A 17,861-nucleotide genomic window follows, 5' to 3' on the forward strand; every position below is an offset into this window, starting at 1 on the left:
TAACTATGAGTGTTGTTGGAAAAAAACGATCGTGTATACGAAGAAAAGAAACACGCAACTTAAAAAGATGCATTACTGCTACCTATCCACATCTGTAGTTCTAGACATTTTAACACACTTCTGATAATGATTCTCATGTATGTTCTACTAATCGTTTACAGTAACTCAAATGAATGAGAAATATTAACTTCAACAGAACTGCTCCAAAGAATATAGTTAGAAATCAGATCTTTGTTCAGATGCTAATTGGGCCAAAGCCATGGGCCAAAGCCCTCAATCTAGAAAACTTTAAGAAATGACTATTGTTTGGAGGCTTATTGCTCGTCGTAGCTATAATTTAGCTAATCCGTAGCTACTATTGTTTGTCATAGGATGTATGTCGATTTCAATTCAGTTGTTTATACTGTATTCAATTATGATGTATTTGCTCTTGTATATTTTATATTCTATTCAATGTATTGAATTCAGTAGTATTCAAACAATAAAAAATTAAGAAATAGGATGTATACTGCTCTATTCAATTCGATTGTATACATTGTATTCAATTTCAGCTATATTCATTCTTAACTATTTTACGTTGTATTTAATTTCATTGTATTCAATTTGATTGTATTCAAACAATAAAAATTACAAAAATAATGATATTCAGTTATATTCAATTTACTGTATTCAATTCACTACATTTAATTCGGCTGTATTCACATAAAAATTCAAAAAATACAAGGATCTGCCACAAAAATCCTTTTGAATACATAAATATAGGCGAAAATACAAAAAAACTAAGTTGTATTTGCATTGAAAAATACCGAATACACTCCATTTTGAGTTTATTTGTACAGAATACAATGTATTCGTATCATTGTATCTAACTCAATAGCAAAGAAGAGAAGAAAATTCCTCGAAGATGGCGTCTTCCGGCCGAGCAAGTCACCACCCTCTATCGTCTGCACACATCACCGCCCTTTGTCGTCTCCGCAAATCACAACCGTCGAACCAAAACCATCACCACCCACTACCAGATCTGAAATTACGAAGTCACCACCCACCGCCTGGATCGGGATCAGGATCTAACATCGTCAGTTCTGGATCTGGATCAAACGACGGCCTTGCCGAGGGCGAAGAGAGAGCAGAGGCGGCTCAACCCAATTCGAGATATGGATCTGGATCAAACGCCAAGAGAGAGCCGAGGCGGCTCAACCCAATTTGGGGCCTAAAGCCAAACTGCAATGTGAGACCTTGGTGTTTTTCTTTTTTTAAAAAAAAAACTCTTGGGTCATTATTTTTATTTGAAGTCCATTTTCCTAACTTTGTGAGTTGCGAAATTATTAACAATTTTTTATAATTTACTTCTTCTAATAATTCCTTTTCAATTGAGACAAAATTATTAATAATTTTTTCCATTTACTTCTAATTGAATAGCTACTTCTTCTAATAAAATAGCTATTCATTTATCACTCTTGAGACATTATCGAAATATCAAAAATAATAAATTTTAAATAAAAAATAGTAAAAGATTAGGGCAATATAACTTGGTTGGATAATTCAATTGATGAGTTGATATCAAAATAACTTTCGCCGCTTTTGTGCTTAAAACTTGGAGAAAAATAAAAAAAAAAACTCACAAATTTCTATATTCAGTATATGTAGAGAAAATTAGAATTTTTTTGACTTTACCACCTTCGAATTTTGTTCCACAAAGAAGAATGATAAGAGTCTTATGTGTGCTTTTGACAGAAGGGAGTAAGAAATATATTATAGACACTTCCCAAAACTTGATGAAGAAGATAAAGAAGATAAAATAATGTGAGAGTTGTTGTAAAAATATAAATATGGAAAAAAAAATTAATCACGTAAAAAGTTCACCTTTACCAAAAAAACGTTCCATACCCCCGAAGTGAAAAAGGATTTATATCCCCTAAATATGCTAATAGTTAACATTTGTAATAGAGCAAGGTTCTTTTTCCTTTTCATAAAAATATTGTAGTACTTTTTATATTAAAACTTTATTTTTAAAATGTAACGATCCGATATGTCGTTTTGTCTTTTACATCCCTGTTTCTCTATTTAAGACTTTCTGCATGTATTTTTACTGTTTTATGACTTGTGGAAATGGTTAGTTTGGTTTTGGAAGAGTTTGGGTTGAATTCAGAACATTTAGTTCCATAATAGTGGCCTAAGGTGGCCAAGTTTGACTTGAGTCAACACTTTTAGTAAATGACTTTAGAATCGGGATTTAAAGGTTCCAATAGGTTCGTACAATAATTTTGACTTGGGCGTATATTCAGATTGAGTTTCGAGTGGGCCAGGAGCATTTCGACGCTTATTGTTGAAAGTTGGCATTTTGAAGGTTTTAGAATTTCCTAAGTTTGACTTGAAGTGGATTTTGATGTTATCAATGTTCGTTTGGGATTCCGAACCTTGAAATAGGTTTCTGTCGTGATTTATGACTTGTGCGTAAAATTTAGCATTATTCCAAGTTGTCTAAGTATGTTTCGATGCGTTCGGAATTGGATTAAAATTTAGCATTATTCCAAGTTGTCTAAGTATGTTTCGATGTGTTCGGAGTTGGATTAAAATTTAGCACTATTCCAAGTTGTCTCGGTATGTTTCGACGCGTTTGGAGCTGGATGAAATGAGTTTGAAGCTTAGAAGTTGATTAATAAGGTTTTAAGACACAATTCGTGATTTTGATGTTGTTTAATGTGATTTTAAGCTTTGACTAAGTTTGTATCATATTTTAGGATGAGTTGGTGTGGTTGGATGGGGTCCAAGGGGCCTCGAGTACGAATCAGATTGACATCGGATTGAGTTTTGGACTTAAGGAATTGCTGAAGGCTTCAGGTCAGGTGCAATCACACCTGCGAGGAAATGGCCGCAGGTGCGAGACCTCAAGAGCAGCCACATGGTCGTAGAAGCGAATTTTGGGCTGGAACCGGGAGGCTACAAATGTGAGGTTTATCCCGAATCTGCGAGCCCGCAAATGCAATGGGTACTCCGCAGAAGCGGAAACGATTCGATGGGCTGAAGACCGCATAAGCGGACATGCAGAAGCGAAGAAAGTCCGTAGAGGCGGACTCGCAGAAACGGATCCTTGTTCGCAAAAGCAAAAATGCTGGAGGCTGAGGGTGATAGCATATGCGATCTTTGGACCGCACCTGCCAGACCGCAAATGCGGTCAAGTGACTGTAGGTGCGATAAACGCTGGGCAGAAGGGTGCATTTAATTCGGGACTTAGCTTACTTTCCCCACATTTTCACTTGGTCTTGGGCGAATTTGGGAGCACATTGTGGAACATCACAATGTAAGTAAATTCTACCTATTTTTAAGTTAAAAACATGGGTTTTTGGGTAGATTAAACATGAAAATTAGTGAGAATTTGTGAGATATTACGGAGAACCTAGGGTTTAAGTAAAATTGGATTTTGATCACAGATTTGGTTATGAAATTTGGAGCAAATTATATATTTGATTTTGTGAGGTCGTGGGTAACATTTATCTTCAAAAAATTTCTGAATCCGGGCAGGTGGGGATAATTTTTATGGACTTTCTGGAATTGTTGGGAAATTAGTTTAATAGCTAAATTATGAACTTTTGAGCGTATATTGATTAGTTCATGCAACTTTTGATTATTTTCGGATTGCTCGGCGTCGTTTGAGGAGTCCTAGTAAGGTTAAAGTGCCAGATAGAGGACTTGGAAGCGAGGTAAGTATCTTGCCTAACCTTGTAAGACGGAATTTATTTTCTTAGGTGTATTAAATATTGTGTGCTACTTGTTGTGGAGAGCTACGTACGCACGAGGTGACGAGCAGTGGCGGAGGCAAGACTTTTGCTAGGAGGGTTCAAAAAAGGAATAAGTTAAAAAATTTGATGAGATTGTAGCTAGTGGAAATTGAACCAAAGACCTCACAATTATTTTGAACCTCCTTGACCACTAAGCCATGCTTTTGGGCTATTTTAAGGGGATTCAAAACATAATATACAGAAGTAAACCAGATTTTGCCTTATATACACAGTGTAATTTTTTGGCGAAGGGGGTTCGGGTGAACACCCTTGCGCCCCCTAAATTCGCTCCTGGTGACGAGAATCCGCACGTAGCTATATTCATGTTATGTCCAGGTAGAATTAGATTCACATCGTGCCTTAGTTGTGCTATTTGTATTTATCTTGTGTATTGATTTCCTTGATTATGAATGAGATTGAGGATTAGAATAAAGATACTGATGTCACGGCCAAAAATCCTACCACAGGTGTCGTGATGACACTTTATCTCTAAGACTAAGTAAGCCGATCATAATAACAATTCAAGCTATTTTTTTAAAAGTGAGTTTAATACAAGTGTCAAAACCAACAACGGAAATAGTGATACAACCTCCCAAGACTGGTAATACTGAGTCACGAACTCTAACCGAATATATGTACTGATCTCAAGGATCGAATATACAATACTATTCGAATACAAGTTGACAATACAATAAATGGAAAGACTCCAAGAGACTGCGACGACCAAGCAGCTCTACCTTAAGTTCTTGCGATCACACTCTAACTCTGTCTGAGTCTGATATCTTCAATACATGGCTCTACACAAAAATGTACAGAAGTGTAGTATGAGTACACCACAGTCGGTACCCAGTAGGTATCAAGACTAACCTCGGTGGAGTAGTGACGAGGTACTGTCAAGACACTCACTAGTCTAATAACCTGTGCAATATAGCATAAAAATAATAGGAAGCTAATAGCAGTGATAACAACAATAATCAACCAGTGATATAAACAACAAGGCAACGAGAACACCATAAATATTGCTCAAACGAATAAGGAATACAAATACGGCCAATTAATCAAGTCCCTCAAACATACGTCTTTCAAATGTAAGTATTTCAAGTATAAATCTTTCAAATATAAGTTTTTCAGATAAAAATCTTTAGAATATAATCCTTTCAAATAAATATATATTTCGAATATACTCCCTTCAAATAAATATTTTTCGAATATAATTCTTTCCAATAAATATCTTTCACTATAATTCTTTCAAATGATATTTTTGAATATAATTCTTTCAAATAAAAGTCACCATGTGAAACCTGATTTCATAATCGTAAAAATACGAGTCTCAGCCTACTTTCATATTTTCATGGTACCTCGTGCCCATATTTCCATCATAACCGCACAAACAACTCACGTGCGTAAAATATCAATATATAAAAATCCGCATGATCAATTTATTTTCAATAAAGTAAGGTTACAATTTTTAAATCAAGTAAGAAATCATCAAAGAAATGAATTTATTTTTGAAATAGTTTGAGAGAATAAAATGACATTTCAATTAAAATAAAGCATCCGATACGCTACTGATTTGGAGGTAAAATTTATTAAATTAAAACATAATAGTAATTTCGTTTATTTAAAACAACTCATTCATTGATAACAAGTACAAACCAGAAATACAAATCCTCAGAGTGTCGCACGAAAAGACAACATAATACAATAGGAGTAAACAACAAGGGCGCTCCTAAGGTACCGCCTCCTAGTCCCAAAAGTAAATGCACGACAGAGGAGCTCCCGAGGTACTGCCTTGTAGTCCCAAAAGTAGATATGCAAGACAGAAAACTCCCAAGGTACCGCCTCGTAGTCCCAAAAGTAAATATGCAAGATAGGGGAGCTCCCGAGGTACCGCCTCGTAGTCCCAAAAGTAAATAACACAGCATAATACAACTTGCACCTCAAGTGCTCAAATATCACAACGCATCACAAATTGCAAATCAAGTGCTCAAATATTACAACATGTCACAAATTGCACATCAAGTGCTCAAATATTACAACATGTCACAAATTGCCCGTAGGCCACAACCAATTCCAAAGATACGACAAAATCAGTTAACTTCACAACAATTAGCCCAAAGCTCCACACAACGTATATAAAACCTCAAAAACAACCACAAGGATGGAAAAGTAACTCAGCATAGGACAACACCTTCTTTAATCCAAATTTCTGATAAATATATAACGCCTCTTTTTAAACTTATTTACTTAATTATTTGCAAATAGTAAAATCCATAATATAGTTATTTTGCGGGGAATATCGAATCAACAAATACAGAGAATTCACAGAAAAATTCAAGTAACAATCACACCAATTTATCATATAAAAATAAATTCGACAAATAAGGATTTGAGGCATGACAAATAGAGGATTGAATAAATGTCCACAATTATTCAGTTTAATACATAAAAATAATTAAGACTTTAAACCAATAAGTTTTGCACATATAAACCTGAGTACGTGCTTATCACCTCGCGTACACGGTTTTTCACATTTCAGAAATGACACATAGTACTCAATGTCTAAGGGGTAATTTTTTCACTCAAGGTTAGGTAAGATACTTACCTTTACGCAATTAGGCCGATATTCCAAAATAGCCTTCTAGCTTGAATTGACCTCCGGACAGCTCAAATCTATCCAAATTAATACAACATCATTAAAATTCATCGGAAATAATTCCGGATAATAAAATGTTGAGTCAAAATTTCACATTAAAAAGTCAACCAAAAGTCAACGCGGGACCCGCCTCTCAGAACCCAACATAATTTTCATGAAATCTGAACACTCATTCCGATACGAGCTCAACCATACCAATTTTATCAAATGCCGATAACAACTTTACCTCTAAATCTTAAATTTTTGTTCTTGAAAAGTTTCGCAAAAAAATTGATTTCTTTCATTTAAATCCAAAATAAATGATGAATATAACCATAGAATCATGAAGAATATCACTTTCGAATATAGAACACTTACCCCAATCTATATGGTGAAAATCGCTTCAATCCGAGCTTCATAGCTCCAAATATGTTAAAAATGGCCGAAACTTCAAAATATAGTTACTCGTCAGGTATTTACTCTTCATGATCGCGGAAAATGCTTCGCGATCGTGAAGCACAACATTTCTCAGCCCAAAATTTGCCCTTCGCAATCGCAAAGAACAAGTGTCCAGCTCTTCCATACAGCCTCTAGTATAATGGTCATAACTTTTTGTACAAAACTCCAAATTGCAAATGATTTAACTTTTTAAAAACTAAACACCAAGAGCTACAACTTTTATGGTTTGCTCATCTCTCAGTTCCATATAGATTACGAAATATAAGCTGCCAAAATCAGCCTTGTGCAACATAAATTTCTTCTTCACAATTTCCAAACTCTTCCCGGAAAGGTTGTAGTGTACCAACCATAACATTTTGTACATAACTCAAAATACCAAATGGTTTGATTTCTGAAAACTAGACACAAAGGGCTACAACTTTTATTTTTTGGATCATCTCCAAATTCTTTATAGATTGCGAGATACAAGCTTCCAAAGTCGGGTTAGTGCAGTAAAAATTTTCTCTACGCGATCGCGAAAGTCCTTCCGCGATTGCGAATCACTGGACAATTTTTCCCATTTTACTCATCGTGATCGTGGCTAATTCCAAGCGATCGCATAGCACACTGCTGTAGCCAAAAACCAACAGCTACAAATGGCCTATAAAGGATCTGAAACTACCCCGAAATTCACCCGAGGCTCTCGGGACCCCATATGAACATACCAACAAGTCTCAAAACATATTACGAACTTAGTCGAGGCCTCAAATCACACCAAACAACGCTAAAATATGAATCACACTCCAACTCAAGCATAATGAAACTAAGAAATTACAACTTTTACATTCGATGCCGAAACCTATCAAATTAAGTCTGATTAACCTCAAATTTTGCACACAAATCATAAATGACATAACAGACCTGTTCCAATTTCCAGAATTGGATTCCGACCACGATATCAAAAGTCAATTCTTGGTCAAACTTCCGAATTTCATTTTTCCAACTTTCGCCAAAATGCTTCAATTTATTCTACGGACCTCTTCAAATCCAATTCCGGGCACACGCCTAAGTCCGAAATCACCATATGAAGCTATTGGAATCATCAAAACTCCATTTCGGAGTCATTTGCTCAAAAGTCAAACTCTAGTCAACTCTTTTCACTTAAGCTTCAAAAATGAGAATTGTTCTTTCAATTTAATTCCAAATCTTCTGAAAATCAAACTTGACCGCACACGCAAGTCATAATACGTATTACGAATTTGCTTGGGACCTTAACTCGTTGAATGAGGTGTTAATTCTTAAAACGACAAGTCGGATCGTTATATTCTCTCCCTCTTAAAACATACTTTCGTCCTCGAACGTGCAAAGAATTATTCTGAGGACATTAAATTTCTGAGTGTATTCTTACACATATACTCGTGGGTGATTTTACGTCACCGTAATTTAACATGGATCTGACAACACCATCTCAGTTGAGCTTATTCCTTTTATCCTCATTTATAAACTTTAAAGCCTATTTCTCACACTCTGATAAATTTAAAAAAAGCTTGATTTTCATATTAACACACTGTGTTAATCTCAACCGGCTGTAGCAATTTCGCGCTTACACTCGCACATATCATACGTATGCCCATAACCACATCTTTGATCATAATAGCTATTCATAATCAATTATAGCACCGACAATTAATCTCATATTAATTAAAACCTCGTTTCAGATTTTCACAACATTGACAGTAACACGCGAGGCATGAAGACCTCGGAATTATTTACCCGAATTAACGAGTCACATTTAATGCCACATGGGAACTAACGTCGTAAGCTAAAATTCAATATTCACAGCATGAATATGGCTAAATCTATACAAAAATACATACAAGAATTTATCAAATAAGCCCAAGAGGTATGACTCCCTATTAATACTATAGTACAAATTTTAATTTCACAAAAGGAGAATTTAAACAAATAAATTTTTCACCACAAGGACCTCGTCCTTATATAATTTCTACCGCAGCTTGTAGCCTATTTTAAATATTTCACATCATATAAAAATGCGAGGATCTCGTCCTCAACTTTAAATCACAAGTATCTTGCACATAGTGCCACTGAAATTTTCCATTTCTTGTTCTTCTTTTCATAAATTTCGATAAACAATTTCACAACGTACAATGAACCCCCATACCAGTAGGGAATATAATTCATAAATTGAAATCAATTATTTCGAAATCACATTAAAACCAACTGTAGTGAGTAATAGAAAGTCACTTTTGGACTTATAACCCTCAATAGTGAGCAAAACAAAATGATAGACACGGGCTAATACCATCAAATATCCCAACAGGGATAAACATATTAATGGGTCACAAAATTACGAAGCTTACCCATAAGTAGAGTGTAATAAGAGGGTTCGCCTCGATAATCGGAATTGAATCATAATAAGAATAATGCTCCTTTATTAAGAATAAAAATCATACCTGTAACGACATCATCTGGTGTAGCGGCTTCAGCCATACCATATCAATTATATCAACGGGTCGGGCCTTCCCCTTCTAGGGCGCCCTCTACCCGCCTGTCCTCCACCCATAACTGACAGTGCATATGGGGTCGTAACTGGAATAAAGCCTGTAACTTGAGTATTCTGATGAAATCGGCCTCTCCAATGTCTGGGACAATCTCTCATGATATGTCTAGTATCACCACACTGATAACAATCGCTCTGCAGGTTCAGCTGCTCATATTGAGTCTGTGACGGATAGATGGAATAACCAATATAGGAACCCCGTGCCAGTGGTGCATTAAAAAAACTTACTGGAGCACCTCGAGTATTCTGAAATTATTTCCATAACCCCGCTACTACTTAAATGTAGAATTATTAAGGATGCGGGAATACCACAAATCCCAACATCATCCCATACAAATCTCAGTTCTTAATCATATACAAGTTTCGAAGAACCTTTCAATACTACATATATACATCTCAAGCCAAAACTAATATAACACATGACCTCGCAATCTGATTGTTGATAGTGGACTCCCCTCACTTGGCGCAAAGCCATAGGACACAGTCCGATGATCCACAATACTAACCTTCACCGCTCGTACGACACTAGTCATAAGACACAATAATCCATTTATTAGGAAGATGTCATCCTTATGACAATCAAAATTGCTTCCTCCAGTGCCTTGACTGCTAGTATGTACTCTTCACTAAATGGAAATCCCATACGAACCACATAGTCTTTAATACCACCAACTATCTTCAGATCTACATCCACCTCATGACCCTACTACGATTGTGACGATTAGGCAACCAAATAAATATTCTCAAGCTCATACTTATCAACCAGATGTCAGAACCTACTGCACCCCCACGTGCACAACTAAATGATCTCTTAATACTTCCGCATCCTCGATCTGGACGACACGTTGTAGCAATGTTTGAGCAACCATGGCTCCCTTATATACCCTCTATAGTGTCATGAACCGTTGGCGTATAGTTGATACCATGTGCACAACTTCATACACCAGTGGATGCAAAAGAACATAAGATATATGCTTCAAGCTGAATAAATGTCGCACCATAAGGAATGAGAAGTGGCCGATGCGCAAGACTCTACTAAACCCATTTGTGACTCGTAGAACCTATGAAACTAGAGCTCTGATACCAACTTGTCACAATCAAAAATTCCACCACAGGTATCGTGATGGCACTTAGTCTCCAAGACTAAGTAAGCCGATCATAATAACAATTCAAGCCATTATTTTTTTGAAATATAATTTAATACAAGTGTCAAAACCAACAACGGAAATAATGATACAACCTCCCAAGACTAGTAATACTGAGTCACGAAGTCTAACCAAATACATGTACTGATCTCAAGGATCGAATATCGGAGTCTCCCTCTACCTTGTTTACTGTTTTTGTCTATTATACTTCAGACATTAGGTTTATTAGTTTTGTATATTCTCTAGATTGCTCATGCACTTGTGACACCGGGTTTTGGGGGCTTCTAGCGTTTATGTATTGTTGTACTTATTATTAATATCACTATGGTTTATGTATTTTTCACGCTTGATATTTTAAGAAAGAAGTATGTATGATTGCATGAGATCTTACTTATTTCGGTGTTTTAAAAGGAAAATTTTATTTTTAAAAGTTAAAAAGGGATAATTAAATTGAAGGTTCACATGTGGGCCTGCCTAACGATAGCGTTAGGCACTATCGCGACCTATTATAGTTTTTGGGTCATGAGAAAAAAAATTAGATAAACCTAGGTTACTAAAAAATGGGGCCTCCAAACTTACGGGGCCTAAAGCCCTTGCTTCAGCCGCTTGGGCCTTTAGCCCTCTCTGAGAGAGAGGCGAAAATGAGATAGAGTTATCGGATGTTAAAATAACAAAATTGAGAATTAACAGTAGTTTGAGGACAGTGGAAGTCGGAAATTTTGAAATTTTTAATGACATACCAACATTTATGAAGTTCGCTTCATGACCAGGTTTGTAATGAAAAATTGTTCCATTCCAGCGAATTAAACTCGGAACCAAGATCTTCTTTCCTACTTCGAGATACCAAAAAGCAGAGAGAACTGAGGGAGAAGAGAGATGGTTGAGGGATCAGTTGTATATATTTGTACTTTGCTTTAAAATAAAACTGACTATAAATAATAATATATTTAAAGTATTTTGATTTATAATAAATAAGATGCATTATTTAGATATAACATTAATGGGTATAATTTATTCGTATATTTTTATATATTAAATATTAAAGATTTTAAATAAAACATGATAAATATATTACGTTCTCCCATATTTTCTAACATATTTCGTAGGAGAAGAGCATATGAAAATTGAAGAAAAGAAGCAAAAAAGTGGGAATTGAGTAGTCAACTGGGAATGAAGAAGCAAATGGACTATATCACCATAGTTGCGATGATGGCAACTGAAAATCATGAAACAAATACATAGTTGCAACTAGAGAACTATAGTTGAAACTATAGTCTTTCAACTCAATTGGCAAAATCATAGTTGCACCTATAACTTTCATAGTCGCACCTACAATTTTCATAGTTGCAACTATGGAGAACCTCAGGCAAAAAAAACTCTATAAATAGAGTGTGATTTTTGGATAGAAGACATTGAGTCTTGTTGGGAGAAACTACTCTTTGGTCTCTTTCTTTTCTTTAGTATTTTTTACTTGTTTTCTTTCTTCTAGAAGAATAATATTTCTTCATAAGTTCTTTGTTTCTAAATTAGTTTTTATTACTTCGTAATGGAGTAACTTCTTTTGTTGGGATAGTTGATGAAGTTTGATATATATATATATATATATATATATATATATATATATTTATAATACTATCTCAGTTTAGTACATCCTTGGCTTGAAACTTTCTTTTTATACTTTGTATTGTGCTGTATTAATAGTTTTAATTAATCATTGTGAGTAACTAATTTTTGACCATATTTGAATTCTTTTTGACCATGGCTAACTACTTCATTTTTATTTAATTAAGTTCTAATGATGAATGTGTGCATAAGCCTTTCTGTAAAGTTTCTAGATTAAAAATAGTAATCTAATGTAAAGTAGGTTTTTGTTAGAATGATATCAGCACGAAAGTTTTTCCAATTGATAAATTCTTGATAGTTGGAGTGATGTTATGTTTATATGGACGGCATCATTGGTGCAGATTTAGTTTCTATCACAAATGTTCCAATTGGTATATTGCAAATAATTCTTTTCTAGCTTTTGCCTTCTTTATTCTTTATCAATGCTATATTTAAATAGTTGTGTTCAAATTGGGATATCTTTACATATGTTAAAAATAGGATTCACGGGAAGTGTACTAACTAGGCCAAGATACATTTGTTGTAATAAGTAAATAGTAATAATAATAGTACAGGTAAATATTTCGAATCTAATAGAAACAAAGTAATTAAATATTCTAAATACGCTATTAGCCCATACGTTCATACCCGAACCTTGGATTGATAGTCCTAAACAAGAAAAGGATTATGTACGCATTCCCGCGTCTTGGTACCTTTGATTTTAAAATAATCATGTGTACATTTGGTACCTTGGTTTAACATCCAACTTCAAAGAAGAATACCTTGTATGTGCACCGCATCTTGGTAAACAAAATTAATTAATTTAGTGATAATAAATAAACCATAATGAATAAAATACAAGAATAGTTAAAAATAATATAAACCAAATATAATCAATAAAGCTACTGTGCTAGAATCACGAGATTCGGGGAATGCCTTACACCTTCTCCCCGGTCAACAGAATTCCTTACCCGAACTTTGTTTTCGCAGACCAGTAATAAAAGAGTTAAATTTTTCTTTGAATAGGGATTCAAATAAAAGGTGACTTGGAACACCCAAAATTCAAATTCCAAGTGGCGACTTTGTAAATAAAATAATCCCTACTCAAATTTGTCACTTTAAATGGAAAAACTCTTTAAACCCACAATCCATAACGCTATATATCTTTTGGAGGGGTAAAAAGGGGTGTGACAGCTCTGACGACTCTGCTGGGACCTACTTAATAAGAATTCGAGCTTGTACATTAACTTTATTTGGATTTATTAATTTTTGTATATTGTGTTTGGGAGCATAATGTGTTATTTGTCGCTTATTTACCGCTTTAATATTTATTTGAACTGTGATATAAATTGTATCCTCTCTCGCACCCCTCTGAGTCTTCTGATAGGTAGTTATGTTGTGTTTGCCTACCAGCATCACAAAATTTATGTCTTGAGATAAAGCCAGTTAGCCTACCAGCTTCTGGTAAAGGATTTAATCACACATGTTTAAGCGGGAGAGCCGTTAGCTAGCCAGTGCTGTTCTACTACTGGTGATGCTTGAAGCTCCTCGGCTCGGGTTGTCCACCCGGGTAAGCCAAGTCTAGATACCATCTACTTTAGGATTTGAAAACTTAGAAGAACAAAGCAATGAATATCCCTAGTAGGCTACGCTTTATTTGCATCATGTGCGTTGGACTTAGCGGAACTCGGCACAGGGGTCGGGCCCGTCTAGACATTTACCAATTTTTAGGACCAACATATTCATCTTTATGTGCTATATGTAACATTATTTGGTAGGCTTCACTCAAATGTTCACCGTCTTTAGGATTGATTGATTGAATAGAGGACAGAGAAAAAGAAAATTTCCGCCAAGTTTTCATAAAGTACCCATTTTTTTTATATATAAAATTTTGAAGGGTTTTTAAAATTATAATTTTTAAAATATTTTTTTAAAGTTATTTTAACCGAACTACGTGGGTTTGATTCTCACCGGATGTGAGATACATAGGCAACCTTCATCAGGTTCAACCCCAATTTAAATTTAAAAAAAAAAGTAAAAAAAAAAGTTTTCCATGGACTATTAGTTATTATTGTTTTTTTTTTTTAATAATGATAATATAGTCACTTTGTCAGTTTTTAACCATTTTTGCCCTTACATCCGATCTTTTTGTCGAAATAGCCTTGAAACCTTCATCGAAAATGCGAAATGGGAGGCTGGTTTATTTATTTATTTTTATTATTTTTTTTACTTGTTTTTACAAAAAAAAGTCATTTGGGCCTTTTAGTTTTTTTATTTAATAACTATATTACTAATTTAAAATTTTTTTAGTCCCAAAGTTTGGTTTTTATTTTTTTATTTTATTTTTGTTTTTATAGAGTCAAACCCGAGAAATCAAAAATTTTATGTCAATAGTATATTTGATTAAAACCTAACCCAGTGTCCGGATAAACAGGTGCATTATGAGTGGGGAAAGAGGTAAGTCTGAAAAGAGGCCCAGGTCAAAAGGGATACCGGATTTTCTTATTGTTGATCAGATACCACAATTGTTGTGGGATTGGTGGAAAGATTTTAAGGAATATGAACGAAACCGGATAAAGAAGTACTTGGGACATTTGGTTCACATGATGCCGATCCAACCCAGGAGGGATGTGATCGAAGTTTTGATTCCGCATTGAGATCCTGAAAACAATGTGTTCCATTTTACTGACTGTGAAATAACTCCGACCTTGGAGGAAATCGCTCATTTCCAGGGGTGAGGCCGTAATCTTCACCGCCAAAGGCCCATAGTACCAAAAAATGTAAATGAGGGTAAGTTTCTGAAACTCTTGAACATAAATTACCGACAATATGAAGGTTTATGAGGCAAGTGGGTTAAGTTGGTATTTCTGTTTCACTTGTACGACCTAGAATGCAATTTCGAAAGAAATGTGGGAAAATTGAAATCAAAGGAAGACAAGGAAACATGGAAGATACACAGAAGGTTTGCATTTATGGTTGCTTTTTTGGGGCGTGTAGTTTTTTCAGAAAGGGAAGGACGTATTGACATCCGCTTGGCAGGTGTAGTTGAGGCTCTGACCTCAAGAGGGGATTATACTTTGGTCCCTATGATTCTTTCTTCCATTTTTCGTGCTTTAACTAGATGTAAATTGGGCACACGAAACTTTGATGGCTACAATATTTTGTTACAAATATGGTTTTTGGAGCATTTTTATCGTCATCCTACGATCACCAATTTTAGTGAGTTCTGGCCTAATCACACTTTTGATCACCAGAAAAGAATTGACGAATGTGACTTACCAGAAAGGATTGACACTTGGAAAGAACTGCTTCTTACGTTGTCTGCCAAACAGATCATATGGAACTTCAATTGGTTTTCCTCTAAAGAGGTCATTTGTGAGTCTACATACCATTCTTATTTGGTACTCGTAGGATTAGATGGTGTTCAGCCCTATGCTCCACTTTGGGTAATGCGCCAGTTTTCACGACGACAGGAGATATCACCAACATGAGATATGAACAAGTTTTGTTGTGATTTTGGTAAAGATCAACCTCATGACGAAGATGAAATTATGAAAATCTGGTATGCAAGTAAAGTCTCAGAGTTGAATGAGATGGTAGAAGACCGAGATCGTAGAGAGGGGGTCCTTGAATATATTACTTGGTTTCATGATCTTTCGTCGTTTAGAGATAGGCCTGAGGGGTCGAACAGGAGGAGAAATGATCCAAGAACTATAGAAAAGCTGAAAGAGGAATTGGAGCATGCTCATATGACCATAGCCAAACAACAAGCCCAGCAGCAAGCAGGAGTTGCTCAAATTCGTTTAAATATTGAGAAAGATTATCAATCTGCCTTGAGGTTCATGGATAAAGATCTAAAGCAGGCTAAAAATGAGGCAGCCAACTTACAAGAAGAACTGGCAAACACGAATGGTTTAGTCAGAAGAGTTGAGGCGAACAAAAATGCTGAAATACATAAATTGCAGGAAGATTTGAGTATCATTGAAGAGAATGCGCACCAGCAACAACTGGAGTTTGATCAGCAGAAAGAGCAGTTTGAAACACAAAGGGCTCACTAGATACGCTCAAAGAGTCAGCTTTATGCACAATTAGAAGAAATAAATGGCAGAAAAGGTGTCATCAGCACACAAATTTTGAGGCAGAGCAGCGTCGGTGGATGATTGAGAGAGGTGTGTTAAACTGTCGCATTGAAGAATATGAGGGATGTGAGGCTCAGATGGGGCACACCCTCAACACTACCCAGATGTGGTTGCAGAATAGTCACGGGAATATGGGGCAAGCTAAAGAGCAGGTACTTCGATTGGCAGAGAAAGCAACATATGTTCATGATGATCATCGCCGTCTAAACAATGAGGAAGTTGGTCAACAAGCACGTGCCCTCGTTCCACAGTTGTCGGCAGTATTTCAGAATTTGTACGGGACTTTGGGGGGAGAGTGGAGGCCAAGAGATGCAGACCATTGATGATATCAATTTAAGCAAGAAGGCCATTGAAGATTAAATTTTTAGCACAATCCATTAGTTCTTAGTTTCATTTGTCGCATTTTTAATTTTATATTTGGAGTATTTTATTCTTATAAAAGTTTATTTTATTCCAGTCATATTTATGCCTTTAGAGTCAGTTTGTATATATTTCCTTTTCTCTCATTGTATAAAAAAAATTTGACTGAAAATGAATGAAAAATATTTTAGTTTGTTTTATTTTCTTTTAAAAAAAAAAATCAATCAAGTGTCTTGCATCCCTGAACTACGTAATGATCTAATTCATGCGGCGACATGATACGTAGTCAACCCACAAAAGGTTCGATCAAAATATTTTTCAATGAATCTAAGTTGAGGGATCAACATGAGGGGAGTGTAAAAAAACAAAAAAATAAAACAAAAACAAAATAAAGAAGAAGAAGAAGATAATAAGAGCGCCAATAAGAAGCAACTTGATAAGCCGGAATGAAACATGAAGCCTTCCAAAAAGCATTTTAGAAATGGTGATGATGTTAGGAGCATGGCATATTATGTGTAATTCATATCTATAAAATGCCTAACCCTAACATGTTTGCTGTCTCTTAAGGTTAAGTTTAAGGTGGTTGGTTTGTGGTGAATCTGGCAACACATCATTACTTCACAAGATCTAAGAGACTAGTAGTAATGGATAACAGTGATGAAATCAAGTTGCTCAGTGACAATCCGCAGGGTCAATCAGCCAAGCAAGAGTCAGGGGAAATAAGAAAATTGAGACAACAACTGTCAGACGTATATCAAGCTTGGGTTTCTGGTCAACCTCCACCCCAGGTTCCCTCTGAGGGAACTTCGACCGTACCCCGAGCTACTCAACCACTGCTCCACGTGGCGAGCGATCATGTTCTACCACCAGGGTATGTGCCAAACTACAGCCTCCATGCTGCCCATGGTAGCTCTAATATGCGACCTCAAGTCGCACCGGTCAGGAACACCTCTCTCGTCGTGTCTGGCGCACCATTATATACAATTCCTCCACCACCGCCTGTGACAGGCCCAACAACGAGCCACTACCTCAAGCTTATGATGGCCAATACTACTCCCCAAATATGGCTTTCAGGGTCTCAGCTCCCTATAATCAGCCTCCTCAGTACGAGTCACCAACAGAAAATGAAAAGCCTGCAAAGACAAGTGAGCCGAATGAGATTGCCAGGAAAATGAAAAAGCT

This window comes from Nicotiana sylvestris, chromosome 1 (genome assembly GCF_000393655.2).
Source record: "Nicotiana sylvestris chromosome 1, ASM39365v2, whole genome shotgun sequence".
In the NCBI taxonomy this organism is placed as follows: Eukaryota; Viridiplantae; Streptophyta; class Magnoliopsida; order Solanales; family Solanaceae; genus Nicotiana; species Nicotiana sylvestris.